At 38.4% G+C, this 19,230-nt stretch overlaps 2 long non-coding RNA genes across 2 annotated transcripts in view; both read right to left on the reverse strand.

The window, feature by feature from the left end:
* Positions 1–3,580: 3,580 nt before the first annotated feature.
* Positions 3,581–10,378, reverse strand: LOC118496715. Its single transcript, XR_004899271.1, has 2 exons — positions 6,134–10,378; positions 3,581–5,011 (listed from the first exon to the last, which is right to left on the reverse strand). It is a non-coding gene; the product is annotated as an uncharacterized LOC118496715 (long non-coding RNA).
* Positions 10,379–10,801: 423 nt separating this feature from the next.
* Positions 10,802–19,230, reverse strand: part of LOC118496716 — a 335,683-nt gene continuing 327,254 nt past the window's right edge. The window contains exon 3 of the long non-coding RNA XR_004899272.1: positions 10,802–12,289. This is a non-coding gene — a long non-coding RNA (uncharacterized LOC118496716). The remainder of the gene's footprint in view (positions 12,290–19,230) is intronic.

Consider the following 19,230-nt stretch of genomic DNA (forward strand, 5'->3'; position numbering starts at 1 on the left):
TTGTGTGTCTAGTTTATCAGCATGGAGTGTGTGTTTGTGTGTGTGTGTGTGTGTGTGTGAGAGAGAGAGAGAGAGAGAGAGAGAGAATTACTTATTAACCATCATGAAAAAAATGTCAAACCATGTTTAAGTTCATGTTTAAGTTCAGTCTACCATAACTGTTTATTCCATATGATGAATATAATGAGAAATAATAAGATTTAAAAATAAAACATAAACAGCTGCAATAGTTTAGAGCAGAGGTTGTCAAGTGTTTTCTCAAAGGCCCAGATCATAATATTTTAGCCTTTGTGGGTCATACAGTTTCTGTCCCAAGTACCCAGGCTCTGCCTTTCTGGTACGAAAGCAGCCAAGACAACACACAGAAGAACAGGTGTGGCTGTGTTCTTGTAAACCTTTATATTAAGAGGAGATGGGGTAGATCTGGCCAATGGGATGAAGACTGCTTACCCTCACTTGAAAGGATTAGGGAACAATGCAAAATGGTATCCAAAAGAAGAGCTTCTAGTATCAAGCAGATTCCTAAAATGGAGACGCGAGAAAACCCAGAGTTACAAGAGACCCAGCTGGGATGGATTGCCTAGATACTCCATATATTACTAGCCACAGGCATGAAGTTACATAATAGTGTAAAAAATTCCATTGACTATGCAAAAGTCAGAGAAACATTTGTCAAAGCTCTTGTTCTAAAAATGTGTGTGAACACTTCTGGCAGTAAGTAGACAGTGGGCACAGATGATCCTGAAGTTCCCATCCAACTCTAAAATTTTATGATTCCAAAATTTAAATTATCACACAATTACTAATATCTGGCAGAATTTCAAAAGCAGTAGAAATGGTGTTTTATGATTTCTTTTTCCTGGCTTAACATTTTTGCAGATTCTAGAATGCTAATTCCCGCAGCTTGGCAGCTTGAACAATAATTGACTACTTCCAAGTCACTTTGCAATTGCTTTCTTTTAATTGAAGATAAATCGGTACAGCATGCAACATCTGAAAACTAAAAATGAATGGTTTAAACAAATCTTTTTTCACTGAAATAAGTCAATCACCACTAAATAATAATTTTAGTTTTATATATCAGTCAGTGAATACCTTTGACTAGAATTCATATAGTTCATCATTGAGTACCCATTCACTGCTCACCTGTTAGAGCCTAAAATTATGACTGATGTATACTAGGGTATAAAAACACTTGTTAGCTGAGTGAATGAACACAGCCTCTGAGCCACGGTGCCTGGGTTCATATTCTAGCTCTACCACTTACTAGCTGTGTGACCTTTGGGAAATTATTTAAATTCTGTGCCTTCCTTGCTCACTGGTAAAGTGGTACTAAAAATAATACCTACTGCATTAGTTATTAGAAGAATAAAATGATATATTATTTATGAAGTGCATGGCATAGAGCCTGTTACATAGCCAAGTTTCAATAAAAATTGATAACATTATTTCTACCTTTATTTGCATTCAACCAAGTACAACAATTATCTAGCATGTAAACATCTTGCAATCCTAAGGCAGAAATGAGCTTCCAAAAGAGCCTGGTGCTATATTAGTTTCTGGCAAAACATCACTCACTCCCCTGGCTGGGCGGCTCAGCTGCTTAGAGCATCATCCTGCTACACCAAGTTTGGTAATTTCATCTCGGATCAGAAGTAACCAGTGAATGCACAAATAAGCGGAACAAGAAATTGATGTTTTTCTCTATCACCCTCTTCCCCCTCTTTCTCAACTAGAAAAATTAAAGTATCTTGTACTCAAAATAAAACAAGGTAAACAACATAAAATGAAGAACTGTTATAATAAATCAAGTACTTATATTTGCTCGGGGTAATACACTTTGGTAGGTGCATGAGGAACACAGAAACATGTTAACAGGACTTTCACATTTTTTAATAAAATAAATATATAGAGAGATAAATGTAATTGATTTAGTCATTACACATTTATTGGGCATTTACTAGGTATCTGGCATTGGTAACACAAAGATGATTCAGATAAATATCTATAGAGGCAAGTCACATAGCTCTGTGAGTCCCAGCAAAATTTTGTGAGACTCAAATGGGAATCACCACACAGTGTACAACAGACAGGTTCTCAACACCCTAGGGGCTTTGAGGAGAGACTCAGGCCTCCTCCAGGAAGGTGACACTGGAGACTTATGGAGCAGAGAAATGCAGTAAGATATCTCTGTAGGGAAGACAGGACATGCTATCAGCAAGCCCTCATGGCACAGTTCATGAGGGGGAAGAGACAACAGTCCTTCCCTGTTGGGTTTCCCCCTGGTTTGGGGAAACCAGGTTCTCCCCAAAGTCGCATCCCTCTAATCCATTCACTGTCTGATCAGTTTCCTCCTGGTTTCCAGCTTAAAAATCTTAAACTTTTGCCTACTGGGTGAAATCAATGGAATCTCTCCCAATTTCATCATAGTTTACCCAGTTCTATCTCTGGAGTCTGGTCACCTGTGTCTCTTCTATACCTGTGCAACAATAGTTCAGGGCTCAGATTTTGGAGAAAGATTTCTTTACCTAGTTGCTGTTACCTTGGGTAAGTTATTCAAACTCTCTAAAGATCAATTTTCTTATTTGCAATCTAGGAATAATATCACCCACTCCTTAAAATTGGTTGAGGAATTTAGTGAAACAGCACACTTAGCACAGTGTCTGGTATATAAGGACTCACAAGAAACTATTAAAATGATACCAGAAATGGTATGTTGGGGAGATTACTCTAAGGATGGATGGCAAAATGGCATTTTGGAATGCGGTTAGCCTGTGGTACAAACATTGGGAAGAGTGCTACTGCAGGTGGAGGTGTGAGGCAGTGAGGGCCTGAACTAGGGTGATGGAGGACAGGATGTTGGTAAGAGAGAAATAAGAAAGCAGCAGTGGGGAAAACAACCAAGACCTAGCAAGGGGCTGGGTAAATAGGGAGGAAGTGGGGGAAGAGCCAAAGATGATCTCAAGATTTTGACACTGAGATAATGGTGGTTCTATATTTTAAAAACAGACATGTCAGATAGGTGAGATAGGATGACTGAATTTATAATTTCACAACAACTTATAATTATACAAACACAAAATAAATGTAAGATTTGAAGGAAATTGCTAAATTTAGAATTATGACATGACCATGTTAATTCAATTTGCTAGTTTGAATCCTGGAGCTTTCTTTTTAGCTTTCAGGATAAAAAACACCCCTGTTCTCCTGGCCCTCTTTGCAACCTCCGAACCATAGGCAGGCTTCTCTAGGCCCTCCCGTCCTCCCCGCCATTCCTCGGGGTCATTGTCTGTCCTTGTTGAGCTTGCAGCACCCAATTGAAGCAAGAGTCTTATGAGTTACTTCAAAGAGAACCCCACACTTTCTGATCACTCTTGATATCTGATTAAATTCTTCATCCCCTACTCTCTGGTATCTGATAACCCTGATTTGCCTTCAGAAAGAATCCTTTAAATCTCCTCCTACTTTCGATGTTTCCATTTCCACCCACTGACCCCCATCCTGCTCCTTGGCTATAAATCTCCACCTGTCCATGGTGTATTTGGAATAGAACCCAGTTGTATGCTGAGGTCTCCTTTCCCCTATTTCAATAGTCCTGAATAAATTAGTGTCCAGCTCTGGTGTCCTTTGAACTTCCCAGCTAATTCCTTCTTCCTCTCCTGCCCACTAGATGAGGGTCTTCTCTGGAATTCAATTCATAATTCTTCTTATAACTGTTTCCTAGGGGTGGGAGGTTGGAGGGCCAGGGTTCATCTTAATGTTAAAATCCTATTGGAACTCAGGCCCCCAGTTTACCTGCCCATGGCTCCTTGCTCTATATCCTCTGCACCACTTTCCATATCTAGAAATAAGTGTGCATTAAACATGATGATAAGGAAAATAGCAGGAAAGCAGCAGTAATTTAAAAGTCAAGGAAGGGATAAATTATTCAAGCTTTTAATGCCAATGCTATGTTCTTTACCAGTTGCTTCTTTTAAATAAAAATGGATCAACTGTGTGAAACCTTCTTCGTGTCCCTTATAAAATATTTTATAATATGTAACATTTAGAGTTTTAGATCCCCAAAGGAGATTAAAATGTATGCCCAATTAAGCCCCCCTATACGTTTCAGTTAGAAACATTTGAATTTCTTATTACTTAGGACTCAGGAAGTCTTTGATTAGGAAAGCTGCCTTGACAGGAAACAATTTTTCCCCCAGGGGACATAATTAAAGAGTGCGATTCTGCTGAGAGTGCCTGTGCCAAAGGCAAAACACTCTATTTGTCAACATATACAACACAATATCTTCATAGAGAAGAGAAAACCTCTCAGCCTTTCTACAGTAGACCTTCCATTAATGTATTTACACTCAACCCAACATTACCATTAACAATAAAATGCGAATGACAACAATAGCAACAGCAACAACAACAAAAACTCTACATGGGAATTGAATGCTGTGGCCAGAAACCAAAACACAGTAGAAAATATCAGCAGAGCATAAGGTCTGACCTCCACACTCTCTTTGACTGTAATTGTCCAACTAGGGCATTAAAGTATTAGATGGGTAATATGAAACTTCATTCAACAAATTCATTCAAATTTAGGGTGGGGGGCAAAGAGGTTTCATAGATGATTCCCAGGTTTAGGTTTTTAATTGAAGCAATTTTGTGTGTAGGTAGTGGTGACACAGATGGGGACAGAGAACAGCAGAAGAGCGAGGAGCAGATGGGGGGAGGCATTTATGAGTTTAGTTTTGTATTATAAATAATGAGTTTAATGTGACTGTAAAACACCAGTGGATATCCTCCTATTCAAAACATAGGCCCTAAACATGATTAATAATTCAGGTCTTATTTATTAAAGGAAATTTAGGTAATATTGATAACTCAAACTGTGTCATTCTTGCTTTGCTTTTGCTATTTAAACATTTAACAATCATTTAAAGCTATTTTTAATTTGTGGTTGGAATTGTTTTCTTCTAAGTCTAGCTACATAGGTCATGTTGGTTAATCTCAAATTGGCAGTGTCCTATTGTTACAGGGTGCAGCCAAGAGGGGGACCCCAAATGGGCATTTTAAAATGGGGTCCAGAACTCAACTCAAGGTGTCTAGGAGATTTTAGGATGTCTTCACTGCCCCACCCCCGCCCAGGGTGTGGGTTGGGGGAAGGGACAAATGGAGCAGGGCCATTGAGAGCTGTTTAGCATAGCAACAGCCTTGCAGCTAAGCTCTGGCGTGGTCGTTTGGCATATCTATAACCTTTGACTGGTTGCATAGATATGTTAAGTAGCTGTGATCAGCTCTAAGCCAGGGGAATGGAAGTAACTTCCCCACCCAGATGTAACTGTGGGGGCGGGTCCCCTGAGTTATAGCACCTGTGTGGGAGCTCAGAGAGGATTGGCTCCAGGAAATGGGGCCACACCTGTCCAGACTCATGATGGCAGCCCAGTAAAGCTGGAAGGATACGAGTTCTGGCATGTGAAGCCGAGTGTGGGAGGAATGGGGCTGTAGAAGAAGATTGGCCGTGGGGATTTAAAACCCAGATTTGGCGGCCATTGAGAAGGGGAACCATGCGGACTTGACGGAGTGGAGACTCCTGCAGCTCTGAGAGAGGGAGAACCATGCGGCAGCCCTGAGGGAGAGAACCACGCATCTTTAGCAGAGTGGAGACTCTCGCATCCCAGAGAGAGGGAACCACGCGGCCTGGCAGAGTGGGGACCCCCACAGCTTTAGAAGGGGGAACCACCACCTGGTTTTAGCAGAGATCCCGACGACTCAGCTGAGGGTGCCGGGAACCCAGGGAGGTCTCCCAGTCAAGATGGAGTACTAGCTGGGAAGAACCAGAGGACTGCCTGAGCCATGGACTTCTATTTCCTTTCCTGAGATACGGTACTCTGGACTGGGCAAAGGGGGGAGGAAGGAAGGACTGTGTCTGTTTGTGGGTGTTTTTAGGGACTTTAGGATTTTTTTGATAAAGACATTAGGTCACTACTTTAAGTTACTATAGCATTAAATAAACATTTCCTTTCCTTTTCACGAATCTCTGGCATTGAGAGACATCTTTCCTAGGGCAGCAGACATAATGGACCCGGGGCCTTCTTTCAATAATAGTATATTGTCCCAGGCCCCCGCTTGTTGTGTTCTGTAACACTATCACTTCTTGGCCTTTTGGCTAAGATCAAGAGTAATATCAAATTGGCAGCATCCTTGGGTCAAAATATAACCTAACAAAGTAGATTTAATCTCTAGCTCTCTCCCCGATATAAAAGTTTAAATTATCTCTTAAAGACCAACTCTTTGTTTCCCACCTGTAAGATAACCAGTATCGACAGATAACGCAGTAGTGGAATGGCTCAGATGGCAGACTGTCTGAGTTTGTGTCCTGCTCTGCCACATACTAGCTCTGTGTTTTACAGCAAGTTATTTAACTTTCCATACCTTAGATTCTTCATCTGTGAAATGGGTAGAGCATTTCAGAATTGACATATGACTTAGCACATAACTTAAAAATATTATACATGCACTTGAGGAGAGTGGGTACTCTCCAATTGTTGAATGAAGAAGTCTGTACTTGACCAGTAAATGACAAACAATAACATGCTTGCCAGCATATTGTTCATATCTGCTACATACTCAACAAATTGTGTTGTGAGCTTCCTCTGTGATTGAGAAAATATCCTGGAATCTGCTACTATGATAATAGATTTAATGATTTCTCTCCGTAATTGTATAATATTTTTTCTCATCGTTTATAGAAAGGAGTAAATGAGGTAACATAGGTGAAATGTTTAAAACATTCCTGGTGAAAGAAGGCAGAATATGACACCCCAAAATATGCCAGTCTGGTACAGGGATAATTTTGAGACAAAGGCACTTGAAAAACAGCAGGTAAAAGAAAACAAATATTGAATAAATTTATGCATTTTTCTTCTGTTATTCAATCATATCAATTTAATTCTCAGGCTCAGGCAATGACCTTAAGAAGGTAAATATAAAATAATGCCTCCTCTACAATGGCATATACTTATTTATTACATGTTTGCTATCATGTTTTTAACCATAAAAACCAACAACCAACAAAGTCCTCAAGTATTTGAAGTACCAGAGAGACAGGCATTGCATATTACTACAATTATTTTGTCAAATGTGTACTTTATTTGATTGATAAATCCCAGATTACATTGAAATGGTAAAGAATTCTGGCATTAATGTTTGAAATGATACTATCTTCCCTATACTTAGCTTTTATGTACAAATAAGATATTTTAGGTGAAAACTTCTAGCACATGATGAGAATACAGCAAGACCAAAATAAAAGCCAACACGCCTTCCCTCCTTTTATTTTCTCCTATAATTCTTGTCAAGCTGCATCCTTTTACTACCTAGTAAATTGTCCTTGGGTAATACTTAGAGTGCCAAGAAATACTCAAAAATGTGCACTAGAATAAACCCACTGATACTCTTTTATAAAGAAATTATTATACAACAAAGAATATTTCTGTTCCTTTCAGAAAGTACTTAACAGGTGACTTCATAAGAAATTGCAATGGCAGTTAGAATGGCCTGTGCAGAAATAACTGTGCCGCTGTGAAGGCTTGAGCTGAGTGGGTGGACCACTCCGCCACCATGCACTGTATGTGTGTCTCCTTGGGGCTGGAAATGGCCTCATCAATATGATTTTTATTTTGACACTGATATGTCTCTGAGACATGACAAATAAACACAACACTCCACAATTAAATTTTAGTAACCTTACAGATGTCTGAAACGATCACAGCACTCAAAAAGCACCAGTAGTTCTTAGCTCCTAAATTACTTCTGATGTAAAAAATAAGAGTAAAGTAGTAAGTTATACCTCAAAACACATGGACACATAGAGGATTTATATTCCTGTTAAGTAGGCAGCTCTGAATTTCTGCTGAGAAATTACTGAGGTTAACCCAAAACAAAGCAATAATTCAACCTCCAAAACACACAAAAAGCAGCAGGAAAATTAATTATTTGCACAAATCCTATAGCAAATGAACCACCTATTGACAAAAATTTGATTTCTTTTGCCTGTGGGGTAAGGCCACATTGGGCTAATTGGCTATAAAAATAGATTTTTGTAGGACAAGAAAGAAAGGAATACCTTTGAGCTCACTAAAATCAGGCATAAAAAGTGCATGAACATTTATGCAGGCTAATCTTTGTCTTAAAGAATCTTTATTTTAACTTCTGCCCAAACTGTGTCTAGATAACAAGATGGGGGACAAAATACAATTTGCTAACATTATACTTTGACACAGAAGGAGTCACTCTTGGAAAAAGGGCCTGGTTTACTATGTGTGTAATCTTCAGCAATGAATAGAACCAAATATCCTGTGTAAATGAAAAAGTATGCTGAATTTTCCAGTTAGTTTTGTAAATCTCACATGACTAAATTTGGGATACATTTTCTAAACTGTGTCCCTCTCTTCGAGTCTAAAATAAAAACTGCTTAGCCTTGTAGTACTATACTGGAGAAGAAGAACACAATCTTCATTAACTTCTAAAACCATATTTTGGGCTCTGGTTGGCTTAGAGGCCTGCACAAGTTTTTACACCTAAATATGTTCAGCACATAAGCATGTAAGAACTAGCTATTTTTTAGATTATCTCCAGTCTTTACGGCAACCTTGCTGGCAACATTAACACTGTCCTTATTTTACATTAGGCATGCCATAGCAAGACATGAAAACTTTAATGTCTCACTATTAAGTTAAAATGTGAAATAATTTTTAAAAGTAAATTTTCAAGATTCATGTTATCATCCTTCATTATTATTTATGCTAATACATGGATATAATGAGCTTTTTGAAGTTTATAGCATTACAGAACACAAAACAGAAAAAATATGTGGGAACTTGGTTTAAAAACATACAGAACAAATTTCACACTGAGCTCTAAAAGTAGGCATCAAGCCCAATTTCTGGAATAAATCAAAGAGTAGGCAGAAAACAGACAGCAGGAACAGTTATTTTAGCAAGAAAAGTGGGATAAATTTACCAAGCCAATCACGGGATGATGTATGCAGATGAAAGATGCAGAGAGAAAATGTGCAATGTTGATATGTGAGCACATTTGAATGCAGGAAAGCAAAAAACCAGAAGGCACAATTGTCCTAAATGTGAACAAACATTCAAATTATGCTGCAGCTGCAAAGTAGAAACTCAAGGAAAAGACATTTGCAAAGGAATTTATTAAATGGATGAGATTTTCTAGCTTCACATACCCAGTGGCTCTTTTATAAAGTAAACAATTTGTCTTGATACAAATGACATCTCCCTTACACCCCATTATACTTGATCCAAATAGTAGTGTTTCCTTTGTGAAAGGCTCTGCTTATTAAAGAACACAATACTATTGATAACCAGACACTCAGGTTCTGAATCACAGTGTTATCCCACCTAATAAAATGTCTTATATGTTGAGTATGGTCTCACACAATAATGGCATATGCCAGAGCAGTTTCTTTGTGAGAAGTTGAGTTTCTTGCTGAAATCAACCCTCAGTTGCTAAACCTGTGCATCTGTCCTCCAGGCATCCCATCCTCCATCTCTCTTCCCTCCCTCTTCCATTCTAATGATCCAACACATATTTATGTATCTAAAGTCCATAACACAGAAGGGGATGTACAATGTATCAAAAAGCTTACTGTTGGAGATTTTATGATATTAAGACAGTATCTGATCAGAGGACTCAGGCTGTGACCTTAAACTAGAACCCCTCTCATAATGGGGAAGTTGGCAAGTAAGCCCGTGTATTGCAATCAGTCTTTGACTTAAAGTGCAATGTAGAACTGCATTGTCAGCCTGGGTCATTTGTTTTTCTTAGTGGATCTCAAAGTAAGGTCCTGCTGATAAGCATTACCCAGGAACTTGTTAGAAATGTAAATTCTTGAGCCTCATCCCAGACTAATTTCAGTTTGAGAACCACATTGCATTAAAATCACTTGGAAGACAAATCACAGAACTTACATTACCTAACAGTGGTCCAGACCACTGGTAAGTGAAGGAATAAGAAATAAGTCTGAAAACTTAAGAGTGGCAGGTTTTAGATGTTTGTTAAGAATTTTGGACAGTGAAGAATTGGTACATCAGAGGATATTTTCTGAGCAAAGAGCAGACATGATCAGAACTTCTATTTCGCAGCATTTTAGAGCTGAATGAGATCAGAGAGGTGATTGCATGGTTCGGGTGAGAAGGTACAGTCATTTCCTCTTTCTTTGATAATTCAGGAATTTTTCATGCTGCTAATTAACAGGAACTATTTACTCAGTTTGCATTCTGTGCTCAGGATGTGGTTTGTTCTAAGATATGCTCTCTACTGTCAGCAATTCTCTTCACCCCAGATATGGTATTTGGTCTGGCTATCTCCCACTACTTTGGTTTCCCATTCCTGCCTCTTTCTGCTGCCCTTTTCCCTTTCCCCTCCATTTTCACTTCTATGAGGAATCCGTTCATTGAATGTTTGTTATTTGTTTATTTTAATAGCTGCTTCTTACAGGGTTCACCAATTACATTCATCCTCTGAACACATGATATTCTAAGTCACAACACAATGGAAGCCTTTACCTGACTTTACTTTAATCTTATGTCAGTCCTTATTGTAACCAAAGACAAATAAACAAACAAGCCTCTGATTCACTTTAATGTGTTAAATCCATTTTGCTGGATGACCATCCACAGCACATCAGTTCTGACATGCAAATTTAAGTCACTCATTTCACACAAATAATAACGCTGCTGACTGGGTTGTACAACATGTTTGTATATCCACAGACACCTTTCTGTACAGAAAACAATATACAGTGAGTAGTAAGTATAGGCATAGTAAGACGTTATTACATTATCTCCAGCCACTCCAACATTTTTGTCAGATTTCAAATCTAATTCTATAATGTCTCAAATGTATATTTGGACCAAGAGGCATTTCTCAGTCTGAAATGGAAAATTTACTGGTGTAGAAGTTAGTTTTGAAAACAGAGTTCACTCTGGTTCTATAACATGTGGATATCTCTCTAGTGTCTTTAAAACACAAAATATTTTCTTCTTGGAGACAGTTCATTTAGGAGGAAAATGTAATTTATTTTATGGTATAAAATAAAGTAGAAGGAACCATAAGCGACGATGTTGGCCCACTGTATCACATCACCTTGGCCCACCTCTGATTTTAGTGACAGCTACACAGGCCATTCTGTGCCAACTCGGCTCTCCTGGCCTTTGTAGTGTCTGCCTCCAGTGACAACTGAGGGACTTTCTGCTTTCTGCCTCATGTGGTGCCAGCATAGCCCCGAATGTGGGGCTGTAATGCCCTAGGCAGCCATCCACAACCAAGGGCAAAAGCCAGCGGGTAAACTTTTTGCTGCATATCCTTCAGGCAGAAATTCTGGAAGGTGTCTGTGCCCTCTTGGGGGTCCTAGAGGAATCAAGTTCCCTTGGTCCACAGCAGTGGACTCATTTACCCAAGTATTTTTTTGTTTGTTTTTTTTTGATTCACTCTCCCTGGTTTCTAACTCTTGATCTATGGGATCAGCTCCCCATTAAACTACCATGTCCACATCATTCTATCATACAAGCAACCTAAACAGAGATGCCAGTTTTCTAAAGTACTCAGCAATATCAATCCCCTATGTCTGACTCCACATATGTAGTATTCCTGATCCATCCATCATAAGGATCCTTTTTTCCTTCCCCAAACTACATAACAACATATTATGAAAGGAGTGGAGATCATAGCATTGACTCAAGTGTGTCCCTTGCCCTTCTTAGCGCCCGTAGACTATGTTGAGCATATCTGGGCTGATAAATTAACATTTGTACAACACTCTAAGAAAGAATAAAAACTGACACTATGCTATTTATTTTCATAATTCCATTCTTAAGCTAAAGTACAACAGTTTGGTCTAGAGTCCTGAAGATAGCATTTGTCTGATCGGCCCCTCCAGATTAACAAGAATGAAGATTAAACATATAAGACACATATCATCCAGAATCCGCACAGACAATACAGGAGGTAAAAATCACAGTCTTTAGGCTTAGCAGCCTGTTAATATGTCTGGAGTTACAAGCCAGAAATATTATATGCAAGTATACCATTCTATCAAGAAAATGAAAGAAGGAAGCATGGCTGTAGGCATGTGTTATATAAAGAAAAGGAGACAGTTTTACCTCCGAATATCAATTCTCCATTTTTTCTTGCTTCTGAGGCAGAAGAAGAGAAGAAGATCCAAACTTTGCAGTTATTTTAACCCGTTATCACCCTTGGCATGTGATGGGCAGCTGTTCTGAAACAACAAAATGCAATGAGATGCCATACTAGCCCGAGGCAAAAAGATACTTAAGAAGACCTCATAAGAACCACTCTGGCAGGCTTAAACTTAATGGTGCAAGGACAGAGCTTCACAGAAAATTTACATGGCTGTGTTCTTGCATGATGGAAACACTTTGTATTTTTATGCTTTTCAGAAAATAAAGTCAACCATAAAAATATCACTGTAATAAAACTTTTGATATTCTACAATTTACTTTTCTACTATTAACAATTATATCCTCTTCAAAAAGCAATAAAGTGCAAGCATCAATCACTTGATTTTATAAAGTATATTACACATACATGACTATTTACTTTCTGTGAGTTATTTATTTTAGCAACACTGCAAGTAAGTGACTGTGACTAAAGAAGGAGGTAAAAATACTGTTCTTTCCAGGGTAGTTCATCTGACACCACAAGACAACAACAAAACATGGCATAATCTTCCCAAGTGTATGACTAGGGCCTTGCTGCTTCCCACGCTAAACCAGTACCTCTAATTATTAATGACACCTTCTCAAGAAAGTTATAAAATGGGACTTTTCATAGGGCTCAAATTTATGGGAGAGGTACATATCCTGACTACATCACTTGCTTTATGTTGAACTGTGATTATCCTTTCTGAAAGGTCACAAAGTAAAGGACTTGTGTTGCACTAAAAAATGACCTGGTGTTGAAAGTGTAGGAATGAATGAAGTTCTGCTTCTGTTTTCATTTAAGCAATATACTTGTGGGGCCTTACACAGCACGTTAAAAAAGTGTCAGAAGAGAATGAGGAAAAAAAGTATTAAGAAGAGACAAAATGATATTTGGAATTGAGAATATTGGTGTAAATAACTTTTTAACCTCTAAATTGTTTATAATAATTATAGAGCCTGAATGAATGTAAACAGTATCTTACAGAAGAGGAATTAGAAGCCAGAAGAGGTGAGTGCTGCCCCAATTTTACTTCACTAATAGGCGCAAAGGCAGAACGACATCCCAGAGTCTCTGCCTTGAAGTTCAGTCCCTTTAGACACTCATAACAGTGTATTTGTTTTTAAAAAGAACACTGGACATTCAAAAAGTTCAGGGATATACAATTTTCTGCAGAACTTGTTTGAGCAATATTTGAGACTGGCAAAATTGACAGGCTAAGTATGAGAATGCTATGGATGATAAAATGCAAGAACAATAATAACAATAGAATGTATTTTCATAGCACTTAAAACATGCTGGGGATGTTACATTTTCATATATATTTCATTTATCCAGGTTATAAAGGATAAAAATGAGATTCATTATCAAAAGCTATCAGGTATAAGTATGATTATGAGTCATGGTTTAAATATAATTATCACATTAAATATTCTCAATAGTCCACTAAACCAGATACACGCTAAAAGGAATTTCCCCCTACATATATGAAGAATCGGTAACTCAAGATAATGGAAAATTGATAACTGTTAAAATATACAGAACTGACCATTTATTTCTTCATAAGCATTTATTGAGAATATGTTTTATGCTAAGACATTGTTCTTAATTGACTGTAGAAATAAAATGAAAATATCATGCAAGTTCTGGAAAAGAATCCCAGCTCCCAGATATACAATAAGAAATCAATTTTATTACAATTGGAGTATTTCCTGTTAGATAACAGTTATGTAAAGTACTATTTTAAACACTGGCTGGTGTCTTAAATGTCATCTAGCTAGTGGTTTCCAGATATATTGATAACCACAATTGCCTGGAAGGCTACTGAAATATGAATTATAGAATTTCATACAAGAGCTATTAAGTGAGAATGTTCATGGGTAGAGTCAGGGCAATCTGCATGTTGAAGATGCTCCCTAGTTCATTCCCTGGATCAAGCAGGTTAGGAAACTTATGGATTCTTGCCTAATCTCCTCATTATACAAATGAAGAAACTGAGACCAGGGAATCAACTTGCCCAAGGTATTTGTTCCTTGATGGCAGAACTGAGATTAGAAGGTTGAAATCTTATTTACTGGTATTTTTTTCATTTTCCTTACTAGGAGAACCCCCTTTTTGTTTTTCCTTCCTGCTTTTTCCTGTTACCAAGTAACCATTATTTAGTCCCTAAATGTGTGGAGACTAAGAACAAAAAAAAGTAAAAATGTAATACAACCCCCCTACCCTGGAAAACATAAGCCCAGATATTTGAAATTTGACCGTAGGCTACCTGATTTAACAGTGTGTTTTCTACCATTCCACTGGGTTCTTCTAGAGTCAGTTACTTTGGGGGTATCTGCACAGCCACTTTCTCTAGCATACCCCCAGCACTCCACATTCCCCAACCTTCAAAGGTGTCCCCTATCATTTGTCATTCAGTCCTCATCTCTGATCATTCTTGATTAAACCAAGAGAGGTAACAGGAGAGTGCAGCATCATTTAGGTGAAAGAATAATGACTGGAGCTTGGTGCACTGGTTCCTTATAGGCAGAGGGAGTAAATGCTGGGGAACTGTGGGAAAAAATAGTGAAAGAGACACATGAAGATGATGGAGCAAGAACTCTCTAAACTTATCTGATTTCTGCATTCACTTCTTTATTTTTTCCCATGGTTTCTATGAGCTCATATATCCTTATGACAGATTCTACTTAAACTTCGTAAATTATTTATTTTTATGTTAATTTTTGGCTTAAGCTAGCTCAATTTGCTTTGTTTCTATAACTTTTCATCCAGAGTCCCAAATGATGCACCTTATATTATTCATTTTATGTGAGTTAGTTTATAAGCCAGTCATTTTAGTCCCAGTATTTTAAGAGGTTTATCTAAAAGTCCTGGCTGAGAGTATGAAGAAAAAGGAGTAGAAAGTATAAAGGCACTGCATTTTAAGGAATACCTATATTTTATACTGTACATATTTAGTACAATAAAGTAGAAAAGGCCCGGGTCAGAGAGGTTGCTTAATCTCAGCTCTGCCTCTGACAAGACTTCTGACTTGTGAAATTATGCAGCTAACTTCTTTGAGTTTCAATTTCCTTATTTGTAAATGAAGGCAATTAAACCAACCTGGAAGAGGTTAGTATGAGGAATAAAGAAAAGCATTCATTCATTCGTTCATTCATTCATTCTACCATTCCACAAATACTGAGCATCTATGATAAGCTAAGCATATGCTAGGTACTTGGAATAGTCAGTGAACATTTCATTTTGGTGAAGATAAGTAAAAACAGAAAACAAACAACAAACATGGTGACAGAATAAAGTACAGAGTATTTTAGAAGGTAAGCTATGCTACAGTTTTAAGAAAAACAGACCATGTTAAGATGGATAAGAAATTCATGGGTAGAAAGATATGGTATAAGGGAACCTCACTCCTCACTAAGAAAGTGAGGTGTGACCAAAAAATTGAAATATGTGAGAGAGTCATGTAAAAAAGAAATGCATTATAGGCACAGGGAACCACCTAGGTTCAGGCCTTAATTTGGGACTCTACCCAGTTGTTCTCAGAATTGCAAATAAGTTAGTAGGAATAGATTGAAAAAAAAAAAAGGGATTAGAAGAAAAATGGCGGGACAGTAGAGGGTGCTGTGGGGAGGTGGAGTAAGGGATGGATCAAGGTGTTGGGAGCTGCCCTGCCTGGTTTCAGAAGCTGTAACCCCCCATGGCTAAGGCTGAGTGGGTGACCTTTGGACCATAAACCACTAAGGAGACAAAGCTTATCTTACTGGCAGAGTCACTGTCTCTGCTCCTTTTACTTCACCCTGCCTGGCCCTCAATGCTTGATTGGTTAGCCAATGATGGGTAAGATTCCTCAAGGGAGGGACAATCTAAGACAGGCATGATCATGGGCACCCCCAGGGAAGGACTTGGGGGGGCTACAGAAAAAGGAGGAGGGGCCTTTGCCCCTTGGCTTTGACATAGCCTGAGTCCTCATTCTGTCTGCAAAAAGTCTCCTAATCTCTTGGCTTCCTTTCTTCCCCTGCCTGACTTAAGCCTGAAACAATGACTTAAGCCTGAAACAATGCTAGAGGTAGGTGCCACCCTGTGCTGGAAAGGGCGGGTTCCCTAGGGCGATCAGGCCTAAGAAAGAATGCGCAAAATCCTGTGAAACTTACTTTGCTAATACCCTCAATTTAAATGATAAGGGACTAAGCAGGAAGTGTGTTTGTTTCCCAAAGTTTTATGGCCCTTTAGCTATCTGACCCTGACTCACAATAGGCCCTTGGAGATCTTTGAATGTTATCTATTGTTTAATCATTTCTGCCTGACAATGATTGATGAGCTTACATATACACCCTGTATTCCTATGCAAATTAAATCCAATAAAAGCTTGTCAAGGCAAGGGTCAGGGCACTCTCCCCTTGAGAGAGTGGTAGCGCCATCCCTTTTCCTCCAAAGGACTTGGTAGTTTGTGTGACTTTATCTCATTTCATCCATAATGCCTGGGGCACTATGGGCAGGTGTCTGAGTCATCAAAGGATGCTCAAAGCTTTTTAGCTTTTATCCTAGGAATACAATGGGACCATTGAAAGAGTTTGAACTCAGAATCAACATGGCTTATTTGTCAACAGGCTCACCCTGGCTGCCTGTTGTGAATAGACATTAGGGGAGGTCAGGGTATAGGCAGGTGGAAAGCTCAACTTCTTGGAGAGAGAAAATGTCTCAGACTAAGGTAGAGTTAGTAAGGGGTGGTCAGATCCATGCTGGGCTTATTCTGAAGCAAGAGTCAAAAGGATCTCCTGATGGTCTGGGTGGAGAGGATTAGAAAAGAGAAAGGTAAGATGACTCCAAGGTTTCTAGCCTAAGCAACTGATAGAGTGCACCACCATCACTTGAGGCAAAAAAGGCTATGGCTAAAGGATGCTTTGGGAGAGAGAATGAGTTTAGTTTGGCTGTATTGATTTTGAGATGACACTGCCAAGTGGGCTTTTCGTACAGGTCGATGGTTATACAATGCCGGAATGTGGGAGGGAAGTCTGGGCTGGAGTTTGCAATAGAAGCTTCCAGAAGACTTTCTGGCTGGTAATACTCCTATTTTCTCCTACCAGAGTTGGTTATGTAGGGGTTAAATGAAATATTAATGTAAGCATAGTACCTGGTACATAAGAAGAACTCAACATATTTTCATTCCCTTTTGTTTCCTGCTTCAAATATTTATTTCTCTATTGACTATATTATAAGATTGAGTCTTTCTGTGAAAAAATAAATTTTCTGCAAGACATAATAAAAATCATACTTTATATATTTTGCAGTTCTTTTAAAACTATAGCAAAATTATGGCCTGATAAAATATTAATGATAGTATTCAATAAATCATAAAATAGAACTTTCAGGTATCAAGGTAAATTTGGTTTGTATACAAGCTAAAGGATCTAAAGTAAAAATAAAACAGAATTGAATTCAATGAATCTAAAAAGTCATTCAACCTCTCCCAAATCTCTCTGGATTTTCTGTAACAGTTAATAGTAGTTTGGGAAGAAGAAGATGCAGAAAATGGGGAAGATGATTGTTCAAACCATAGGTCTGAGTATGTAGTGGGAGGAATCACATTTGCTGGAAGGCACAGTTGAGGAGCTCTGGATTTCTGGGAAGAAGCCTACAATTATATTTTTAAAATGAGTTTATTGAGCTCTGGCTAGTGTGGCTCAGTGGATTGAGTGCTGGCCTGTGAACCAAGGCAGGGTGGATACATGGGTATGCAACCTGGGCAGCTGTACAAAGCTGCATTCTCAGAATGGCTCTATGCTTTAATATTTTAAATGTGAACTAGTGTTTTATGGCTGAGTCCAATGAGAGAGTAGAGCTTGTGGTGAGCAGGGGTTATCTACATATCATTCATGTCCCCAGCCATCCTTGCTGCCTCATTGGCCTATAGTGTATATGATACTGAATTCGGGCAGACCTAGGGTTCCTGGGAGTTCAGTGAGACTCATTGTGTGAGGTTAAGTATTTATGTCCATAACTAAGTAAATGGGGAAGCTGCAGTCTTAAGAAGCCATGTTGTCTGCTGGAACCAGAATTTGCTCTGAACTTCACAAGAAGGTAATGGTGTTAAAAACATAGATGACTAAAGGGGAGCAGAATATGCCACCTCAAAATATGCCACTTGGGTATATTGGTTATTTTAAATTAAAAGTACTTGAGAAACAGCTTGTGCAAGGACACTCTGACCTTCCTTAGTCTCTCTGAAAGCAGAAGATTAATTTCCCATGTGAAAGGTTTCCTCCCTGTATGAGGATAAGCCATCCTTATCACCAAAGATGGGAAATTCATGGCCAAAAAGGATGTATAAGGAAATTTAGTACTCCTTTGCCAATTTACAACCCTGAACTCCAACCCCTTTGTCTTGTTAATTTGTCACAAATTGATTATTTCCTCTCTAAAAGGTATAAATGCTTCCAGTTTTGGTCACTTTTCAGTCTTGTATTTTTTATGGGACTACCATACAAAAGAAAAATAAGTTAAGTTTGTTTTTCTTCTGTTAATTTATCTTATGTGAAATTAATTATTAGACCAGCCAAAGAATTTAGAAGATAAGAAGGAAAATTTTTCTGCTCCTACACCTATCATATCTTTTATTTCTTGATTATTCTCACCTGTATTAACACTTTATGCTGAAATGATGTCAAAGAAAAAAAGGGCAACCCATAGTTCTTTTTGTTCAACCCTTCCTTACTCATCAATAAGCCAATGGGAAGGAAAATTGGTAGAATGTACACATACTAAGAAGTTAAAAATGAGTTCTGGCCAAGACAGAGGTGTAGATAGATACACTTTGCCTCTTCACACAACCAAAAGAAGGACAACAACAAATTTAAAAACAAAAAATAATCAAAACTGTCAGAAAATCGAACCATATGGGAGTTCAATAACCAAGGAGTTGAAGAACCATTCATCCAGACTGGTAGGAGGGGTGGAGATCGGCAGCCGGGGCAGAGAGGACTCTCAACAAGGCAGCAGCTG

This window comes from Phyllostomus discolor, chromosome 9 (genome assembly GCF_004126475.2).
Source record: "Phyllostomus discolor isolate MPI-MPIP mPhyDis1 chromosome 9, mPhyDis1.pri.v3, whole genome shotgun sequence".
In the NCBI taxonomy this organism is placed as follows: domain Eukaryota; kingdom Metazoa; phylum Chordata; class Mammalia; order Chiroptera; family Phyllostomidae; genus Phyllostomus; species Phyllostomus discolor.